Genomic DNA, 10,200 nt, shown 5'->3' on the forward strand with positions numbered 1-10,200 from the left:
ACTATAATAAAATACTACAGAATACTATAGTATACTTTGACAAATTTACTACAATTTTGTATGGTAATATGTATTTTCAAGCGTGCAACAGCATGGGTTTATCTGTTATCTTTGTAAGATGTTTCATAAAAGAGTTTGTGTGTGTGTGTGTGTGTGTGTGTGTGTGTGTGTGTGTGTGTCTTGCTTTAATAGTCTGATGCTGTTTAAATTTATAAACTTCCATAATGTTCCAGAGAGAATTCATGGAATTCCCAAGGGCAATGTCTTGTGGTGAGGATGGCATGACACTAAAACATATCTCAGTATATTTGTGAGTGTGGTGAGCTAGAAGACACATCACAGATGACTTTTCTGATGATCAAATTTTATCCCATCCTGACCACAATGCACGTTTTTCAGAAACATGATCTCTTTCCAAAGCTGTGGCTTTTATGTCAGATTTAATAATAAAATGAATGCACATTTTAAAATTGTCTCAATGAAAGAGCACCTATATTCTAAGATCACATTTTAGCAGTAGACAGAACGAAGTTACGGACAGATTATCCCGAAGACATTTCCCTCTCATCTTTCCTTTCATCGCAGTAGGAAGAGGGGTGTGTTCGTGGAAAATGAGAGGTAAAAATGCCTAAGATTTACAATGCTATGACAGGCCAAGACCAGGAATGTTAATTGACACCCGTTCCCAGTAAAACAGTAATGCATTTGGAGGAAGTATGGTATGAATCCTGAAGAAAAAAGGGAAAATAAAGGCATCTATATTCCTCATCTTCAGCCGACGGCAAAGGTAGCTATGGTGCAGTAGGGAGCTTGGTATGTAGTAAAAACCACAGTTGGAGGACACAAAGCAAGAACAGGCATGCAAATATCTAATTCATTTAAATTGCTGGGAGTATTTTTCACCGCTTTATTGGGGCCATATGTAGGATGTTGAGTCCATGTGATATGATACTTATATGGTATTTTTATAAACACAGATTGCTTTAGGAATATCTGTTTTGCATTTATTCTCAAGTCTCATGAACATTAGAGCAGGTTTATGAAAATATGAGAAGGATCTGCTCATGAAAATGATTCAGATGTACATTAATGCTTTTATTTTTCCTTTCGAGATTAGTTATGGTGTGTGTGTATACAGGTGCAGGAATGTAGTTTATCCGTCGAGAGGTCAAAGCGTCTTTTCACGGCACGTGCTTCATCTTTTTAGTTCGCTGTAATTCTATGGACATAAACCACACTGACTAGGCTCCAAAAGACCAAATTAGAAAGAGAAGGAAAATGTTAAGAATGTTGAAAATAGTAGGGTTGGCTTTTCTTTTTCTGATAAGTGTCTACTTTCCACCAGTCATTTGGGCACGCTAAACATCTTTGCAATTTAAATTATCTTACAAGTTGCTGAGCTGATACATTCCCTATCAAAAATAGATGTGCATATGCAGTGTGCAGACTCCTGTTTCCTTTAAGCTTTTGACCAAGGAATTCTTAAATTATTAGTCACTGCATAACTGTATAAATTCTGATAAAATAGACTCCTGTGTGGGGGGGTTGATGCATGGATTGTTATGGAATTTAATTTTGCAATAACGGCTGGTTAATAATCATCACTGCACTGTGAGAAAAATGGTCCCTATCACTGGGGCAGTTCCCTTTTAAAAAAATCCCTAAATACCATAGGTGCAGATATACATTTGGTACCAATATGTATTTTTGAGTTACTAATATATGCTCTCTTTAGGTGCAAAGATGTACTTTTTAAAGAGCACCATTGGTCTGATTCAAGATTTTACTTTGGTGTGTAAGGTTGTTTTCACATATGTTGGTGCGCAACGTGGTGCGGCCTCGGAGCGCACCAAAATACATTGTATCATTTTTCTGTTAGTGCGGTCCGTGTTCACATATATATATATATATTTTACTTTACTCGAAATGCCGCACCGTACACCATGTGACAACGGTCAGCGCTGTCATTGGTCTCTGACAGCTCTTACCGTCTCATGACCACCCCCACGTTTCCACGACAACCAGCCTGACAGAGAGAGCGCTGCTATCAAGATGTGGAGATAAACGATGCACATCTTTGCGAAGTTTCTTTGCTTTAACGCGAAATTGCGTAGCTGTTCTATTAAAGCCTTTCTCACGGAGCCGTTTGCTAAAAGCCCGTAATGTCACTATTTGTGTGTGGAGGACAGCTATGCATTTATAAAATCATCAGCTCAAACGTAAGGGTGACAGCGAATCTCTCTGCAACGGACCAGGATTGGCTTGTTTGTTGTTAACCCACAATATAACACCCGGCTCACGTCACAACGAAAGCCCAGTGGTTCAAACATGTGGAGAACTTCCTGTATTTGGTTCGGCCCGAGGTCCAGCAGTGTTCACACCACAGGTGGGTCGCCCCAGAGTTCGGCAACAGCCGCTCCGAGACCACCTGTTTAGAGCGGTCTCGGAGCGGTCGTTTAGTGCGCACCCGAGTGCGGCTGTTGTGTTCACACTGACCCAAACGCACCGTACTCGGAGCGACACGTCATTTGGGCCGACCTAAACAGTGTATATGTGAAAACACCCTAAGTGTGTATTAGTACATGTAAACGATATGCAAAAGGAACAAACCCCAAAGTAAATGATGACGCTAGTTATCATCTCCAACGTAAATCTCTTTTCTTGGACTACAACAAACACATGGATTGTAGGCAACTGTTTACTTCCTGGGATTGGTGATGTAGTAAAGACCGACATTATCATAATTCCTCTCGCTTCGGACTAAAAGCCTTTAAGTTAACTCCTGTTAGCATTGCATTGTGACCAAATCTTTCAAACATGGTAAGGGGCGTCACATTTCCGGCTGATGTCAGAGGTATTCAGGCCAATCACAAGGTACAGATCAGCTGGCCAATCAGGGACAGTTTTGTACAAAACTGTGCGTTTCAGGAAGACAGGGAAATCTGGAGCTACAAGAATGTATGGTATGTGGAAAATAATGTGTTTTTAACCATAAACCATAATGTATTATATCAGATACACAAAATAAAATTTTTAAAATCAATAAAATAGGTGCTCTTTAAAAGAGTACAGCGAAGGACCATTTTGGGGCTGCATTTTTCTGACAAAAACCTTCAGAAACAAATGATCCAACTGGAGCCCTTTGCCAGCAACTTTTAGCCAACGCAACTAACAAAGAATTCATTAGGTTAACAATACAGTTGGATGGCAAAAGACATAACAAAAAAAAGCAATCATTTATAGCTTTTATGCAATATAAAATAAACAAGAGTGACGTTTAATGAGCCATATGCAAGCCAGTCCCAGTGCTGCTATGCTAAAAGAATTAAGTGTTTTACAACTTTTATATAATATTTGTAAAACTACTAAGCATGTGAATATTTGCTTTTATAATGAAGGTGGAGGGCTGTAAATGGTCAGTCACCCTTTAATATTAACCAGACACCCTTTTACCTTAATTGACAGTAGAAAACACAATCACACAAATCTATACACAAATTGTGTAAAAAGAATGCATGCCTAATACAAAAAAACTTGATGTGATCTTTTCATACTCTTTCTTGCTAGTTGTGGTTCTCTTACCTCTGACAAGCAATCATATGTCATTTTATAATAATATTTAACAGACATAAATTGCTGCTGAGACGGTTAAATCATCCAGTGCTATTTAACCATCCAGTACATTTTGATCTAACTACAGTATTCACTTAAAGTGTCACTGTGTTCACGTCATACTTAAGCAGACATTTGATAGCATAAATATAGGCTTTATTTATATCATCATTTCACTTCAATGACATACTGTATTTATATGATATGAACCTCTTTCAGGATGGCAAATTTAAACCAAACCGCTTGATTTTTACAGGGACCTTTGAAGAATGAGCCTAAAGCGTCATTCTCAAAGTCTCAGCGCAGTTCATCATCACACTGGATGAAAGAACGGATGACAAAAACAATAAAAAGTTTTACAATGAGAGCTGCCTGACCTTTCAGTTAGGGGAGATTGAAATGAAGATGCCTGAAAACGGAGACTGCAATGCGTGACTGAGTGTAATGATAACATTTCTAGATAGAGCCATAATGGATGACGTATATCCATAAACCAAGCTGTTGTAATTCAATTGCTTACAGAATAGTCTGAAGAAAGCCATAGGATTTGATTGTGCTCCTCTTTTCATATCCAATACAATGGCCTGGTATATGTTTAGTGCTGGATCAGGTGGCACAGGGGAATGGAAAAGGTCAATGCCGCTGCGATAGGATTCACCTGGTGACTGATCTCATGTAAACACGCAACCTCCTCTCTGACATCATCTCCTCTGCTCTGAGGCTGAAATATAATCCTGAACACAAGTAAAGACGGGTTTTCCTCATAATAATGTCTCACATAAATAATGTTTCTCTTTATTTCAGTCTGGGAAGAGCAGACTTGATCTCGGACCAAATCTTATAGTGCAGGGACAGTATCTGGTTAAATGTTTTAACTGGATTGTTTTAAAATGTTTGCCAAAGTTTTATGTTTTTTGCCAAATGCAATTTTTTGAGGTAGATACCAAATAAAATGTTGAAGAGACTTTGGATTAAAGTGTCTAGTGAACAAATAAATGTTTGCTGCTCAATTGAACATGATCCAACAAAGTCAAAGGCTATCTGAGTTTTGGGTGACTCACTATTTGGGCATCTGGGATGATGGTAAAATTTATCCAATATTGTAACTGGATTATAAAGAGTATCATAAAAGAAAAATGAGAAGCAAGCAGACAATAAGCTTTTCTCATTATGTTGAAAAACTGTCCACCTTAATTTTGAAGAGGTTATTTTATATGCCAGGGTAAAACAGACCAAATAGACTAAGTCATAAGACACACACACACACACACACACACACACATTATGGGGATTTCCATAAGCGTAATGACTTTTATACTGCACAAACTGTATGTGTCTGATATGTTTTCTTGTAAACGTGCATTTTTTTCTCAGGCTCTTATGTTTAGGTTTAGTAATTTCACTTTAAACGCGATATAACATCAAAATCTGACATTTTCAATGTTTAAGTGCTTTAATTGGGTCCCCAGTGCTTCGAACAACCCAGAAAATGTGAAAAAAAACAGTAACTTAGTTTTGGTAACCATTCTCTGCAAACAAGTGAAAAGGGAAAAGTGAATAGGCCATTGAAATTTGACTCCCCTTGTGATGTCAGAAAGGGATCTAATTATTATAATACCCCACTTAATTTGCATTGAAACGGATATAGGGCACATTTTTGCTCACAACTACAAAGTGGAGATTCTAACATGCTATAATAAATTATCTATATGGTATTTGAGCTAGAACTTCACATTCCTACTCTGGGAACACCAAAGATTTATTTGACATCTTTAAAAAGTCTTGCGAAATGCCCCCTTTCATGGCAATGAATGAAGTCAGAATGCAAAAATGACGAACACATTAGGGGGCGCTGTGATCTATGTCACTGTTGTATTCAGGTACACCCAAGTTTGAATGTGATCCACACTTTTGCGTGCCATCCTTCATCTAAATTAATCTTGCGCACACTTAGAGGACTTTGCTATCTACGTGGGGTTTAGCAGATTCCAATAAAGCAGATTCCAATAAATAATTGCCAATAAAGCAGTGAATGGCCTGAGGCAGGGATTTAGTGTATTTATGTTTGATAAACATATAATACATGCCGAGTAAATATAATTATCTCATTTTTGAGAGAAGTGACATGGTCCTCACACCGAAGTGATTACCAGGTACACACACATGTTCGCACGCACGCACACGCACACTTTCTCACGATTAATATTGCCAGTTGCTATTCGGGTACAGTGGGCATGTGTTATCTTGAAAGAATCAAATATGCAGGAGAACAAAGCAACATTTTATATTGCATAAGTCATTCCTGCCGGTTCTAAGTCTCCCACACCCTTCCAACACACCCAGTTTATTTGTGGTTAAGGTAAAAACTTGCGAGGGACAAGTAGGAGCAAGCAGAAGGAATTGCGTGAAAAGGAAATTTAAAGCAAAAATTCTGAGGGAGAGAGATTCAGAACAATAGTGCTGTAGGAACATCATCAATAGAGCACTCTTCTTATTAAGGTAAAACAATCGTAGAGACTAAAGTATTGCTACTTTGTATAACTAAAACATGCTATGTTCAAATTTGTACAATTTAAACTACATGCAGCCAACTAATTTACTACATTTAATTGATCGATTCATTCATATACTGTTTTTTTATCACAGTGTCGATATGGCCATGCTGTTTGCTGCTGTATTGAATGCTTGTCTTCATGTGGATTATTGTGAAAGCATGCCTACATTTGGAACAGGTTGGGTAACACAGCATCTGCATTTTAAGTGGTCACCATGTGCCAATGCGTTTAAAACGAAGAGTTCTGCTGTCATCTGGTGAATCATTCTTAAGGGTCGTATTTAAAATCAGGCCATCAAAGACAGGCATGTTCTCGCACCTCACATAAAGCCCCCATGAGAAGATGATGGGCCACAGATTCACAGCCCTGCGTAAGATGTGACATCTGTCAGCGAATGATTTGCAACCTTCAATTCAAAACCTCTACTTACCTGTCTGTTCAGCTGTCAGCTTTATTTGTAGTGTCCGCATGATCTGACATCAAGGGTCAATGAATTGTTAAGTTAAAATTCACCCCATTTAGGCCAAATCATTAATAAAAAACATTTTTTAAATATATATTTTTACAATTTTGACTTTCTATTATGGAGATTTTATACTGAATTCCAGTTTTTTTTTCTGGAATCTTAAAGCAGTACACTGTCAGAAAAAATGGTCCCAGTGGAGGCAGTACCTTTAAAAAGGTCCTAAAATGTACATATATGTATACATTTGGTACCAATATATACCTTTGAGGTCCTAATATATACCTGTGCTAATATTCACGCTTTGGTACCAAAATGTACCCGTGAGGTAACTTTCCTCTTTAGTTGCAAAGTAGGTTACTTTTTGCCCTATTAGAGACCATCGACAGTGTACACTATGTTGCGTGACACCCAAATGATCTTTTATTAGTGTAGATTGTAATCTACCCAGTGATAATACATTTTTGTGACCTACATAACCGAACACCTCATTCCTGAGCTATTGCTGTGTAAACCCACAGTCTCCTGTTTTTATCAAATGGATAACACATTCCCATTTTTATCTTGTTTGTGACTGATCTATGCTTTGATCCTCCTCTCCCTTTCCTCCTCTTCCTTATGCGGTACAGCAACATTATGAGTTTCCTCCCTCTTCCAATAATTTACACAGCTGCCCTCCACTTTCTCTTGGCACTGACCCCCTCCTTTATAGGGTAAGGGAGGAAGGAAAGTCCAGTCAGCTGGTTGGGGGGGGGGGGTTGACATGCCTTACGTTCCTAATGCCTACCTCAATAAACCAATGTTAACCTCCTAGGGCTCAGACTGCTGGAACAGGTGCCTATTGCCGTCTGCTCACTCAATACAACACAACCGTAAAACTTCACAGTGAGCAGTTAAGTGACCACAAACTTAAGTTCAGTTTAAACAAACAGTGTAGAGTTTAGTCGTTTTGTCATATGTAACAGCACCCAACCTCTTCCTGTTATTTGCCGCTTTATCCAGGCTCATCTGATATATGCATGACTGATCGTTTTCAATGCTGGGTGGTTCATGAGCAATGAATCAACAGGTGGCTATTCAACAAAGATCTCATTAATAGAGCACAAGTAACGCTCGGATGTGATTTATACAGACTTTATTAGGATAAGGTAAACTTGAAACGGGATTCCAACAAGTGCACAATCTCTTTCACCTACCAGTTAAAAACTATTTCCTCATATACAGTAGATTCATTTTCTGGTGGATGAATTGTGACAAGGTCATTCGCCTGCATCGAACATCTAGACCATCCATTTATCCGGCCTCGTGTTAACTGAGCCTTGAGCATATCTAATTGAACAGGAGGTATATTGGTGTGTTCCAAGTCAGAGCATTGGAATGTTGTTATAAAGGCCCTCAGTGCCCAGAGAGCATTTATTCATTCGAGTGAATATGCACACTGCTTCATGCAGCGATCACATGACGACCTGGCTATCAGTCGGTGCTCATTTTCTTGTCCGACTCAAAAGATTATTATTTGTTTGTGTTGCGTGCCTCGGCAAAATGATAAATGAGAGTAAATCTGTTGTACCAAAAACAAGAATTTAAATTGCTGCAATCTGCAATTTAATAGATAGCAAAACTTTCATTCCCCTTTAAATGAGTTCCCTTAGGATTTTTGAGCCGAGAAAGAATTGTTTATTTTAGGTCAAAAATTGTCCAAAACACTGTAGGAGATTGTCTACATTTTGGTCAGTACAATAATCGATTTATACTTTAAATGGTGATCAAACATGTTAAATAGAAACTGTAATCTTACAAATACAGATTATTTAAAATTTGTTTCTTCATGCTGCTGCTACCCAGTCTCACGAAATCATGTACCTATAGTCATGTAATTTTTTGATTCTTTTTCGTGATACTGTCACAAATTTCCGCATCGTATCACGAATTTCTGTTTTTGTGTCATTGTCACGTATTGGTTACTCAACTGCTTTTTTCTATTTTCAAACCATTGTCGCTTCGTTTAGGGTTAGATTTGGTGTTTGCGTTAGGATGTCACTTTAAGTATTGGTTTATACAATTTCTGATTTCTTTTTTTATATTTTCTGATTTTTTAACCCATTGTCGTCTGGCGTTAGGGTTAGAGTTGGGTTTGGGTAAGGATGGCATTTTATGTAAATCTAACTCTAAACCGAAGCAACAATGGTACGAAAATTGGACAAAACAGTTGAGTACCCAATATGTGACAATGACACATAAACAAAAATGTGTGATACGATCACGAAAACCGCGAAAATTTGTGACAAAATATCTTTGTTTCAGTATCTTTGCCACAAAGATTTTTTAGCAAAGTCCTCTAAGGTGAATTGAATGAACAACGGTGTGCGGAAAGACCGTGGATTAGATTCAAACTTGGGTCCCTTGTCAGTACTTGGGCCTGAATACAAGCTAAATGTGGCAGCCACATGGATCACAGCGCCCCCTAATGTGTGGTTCAGTTTCTTCATTTTTACATTCGGACTTTTATTTTTTAGTTGCATTATTAGTGATTTTGCAAAGCTTTACTATGTCTTGTCCACATTAATGGAGGTTTTTGGCCAAAAAACTTGCATGTACTTAGAGGTTTTTGCAGCGAAAGACAGTCAAATTTGTTTAATACCAATTAAAAGACTTAAATGACATTTGTGAACATAAGGGCATTTCAGGTACTGACTAATAACCTTTTCATTGCCATTAAAGTGAAATTACTGAACTTAAACATAAGAGCCTCATAAAAAAAAGAAAAGTGTTTTGCATTTAATCTTCTCAAATGTAAATGTAAGATGTTGTGATACAAAGGAACGAGTGCTAAAGATCCCACCCTCCACCCTCCTGCTTCCCAATCAACATTGAGATATGGGCTGTATTTCAAAGATGCTGAGGAGTCGGAAAATCGGTTGGAATGGAATTTCTCTTTATGTTCCTTCCTCGCGACCGCACAGTCTTGCAGTAATTTGAGGGTTAGGGCCACTGTGGCATCTCCCCCATCCCATCATTATGTTCATCTGCAGCTACATACAATAAAGCATACAGTGCATCTCAATAAAGATCTTGAAACTCCTTTTAACCCACAACTACATAAAGGAAAGCATGAATGTTTGTGCTTATACTAGTGAAGACTTCCTCTCATTCGTTAGATGCAGAAATCACTTTAGTACACTTACAGCTGTTCATATTCAAATGAGCTGTCTTATGACGTCAATGTGTGTCATTGGTAACGCTAAAGTTTGCCACATAAACTGCCCGTGGTGATGGTTCCCAATTGAAACTGATGTTTAGCCTCTTCATGTGGCCCAACGTCCCCAACTGTGTGTGGTCTTGTGCTCTCAGCCTATTTTAAAATTGAAACATAGTCTGTGCTAGTACAGTAAATTGAACTCTGAACACGTTTCAAGTAAATATTCTACCAAGCCCTTTGTATTGTAATTCAAATCACCTTCTCGAACCTTTGACCCGGTTCACACATTTACCTGCTGACTCTTATCATGTGATAGGACACAATAAATAAAGAATCGATACTGATACGTTTGTAACCATAACAAACTGGCA

This window comes from Paramisgurnus dabryanus, chromosome 21, assembly GCF_030506205.2.
Source record: "Paramisgurnus dabryanus chromosome 21, PD_genome_1.1, whole genome shotgun sequence".
NCBI lineage: Eukaryota > Metazoa > Chordata > Actinopteri > Cypriniformes > Cobitidae > Paramisgurnus > Paramisgurnus dabryanus.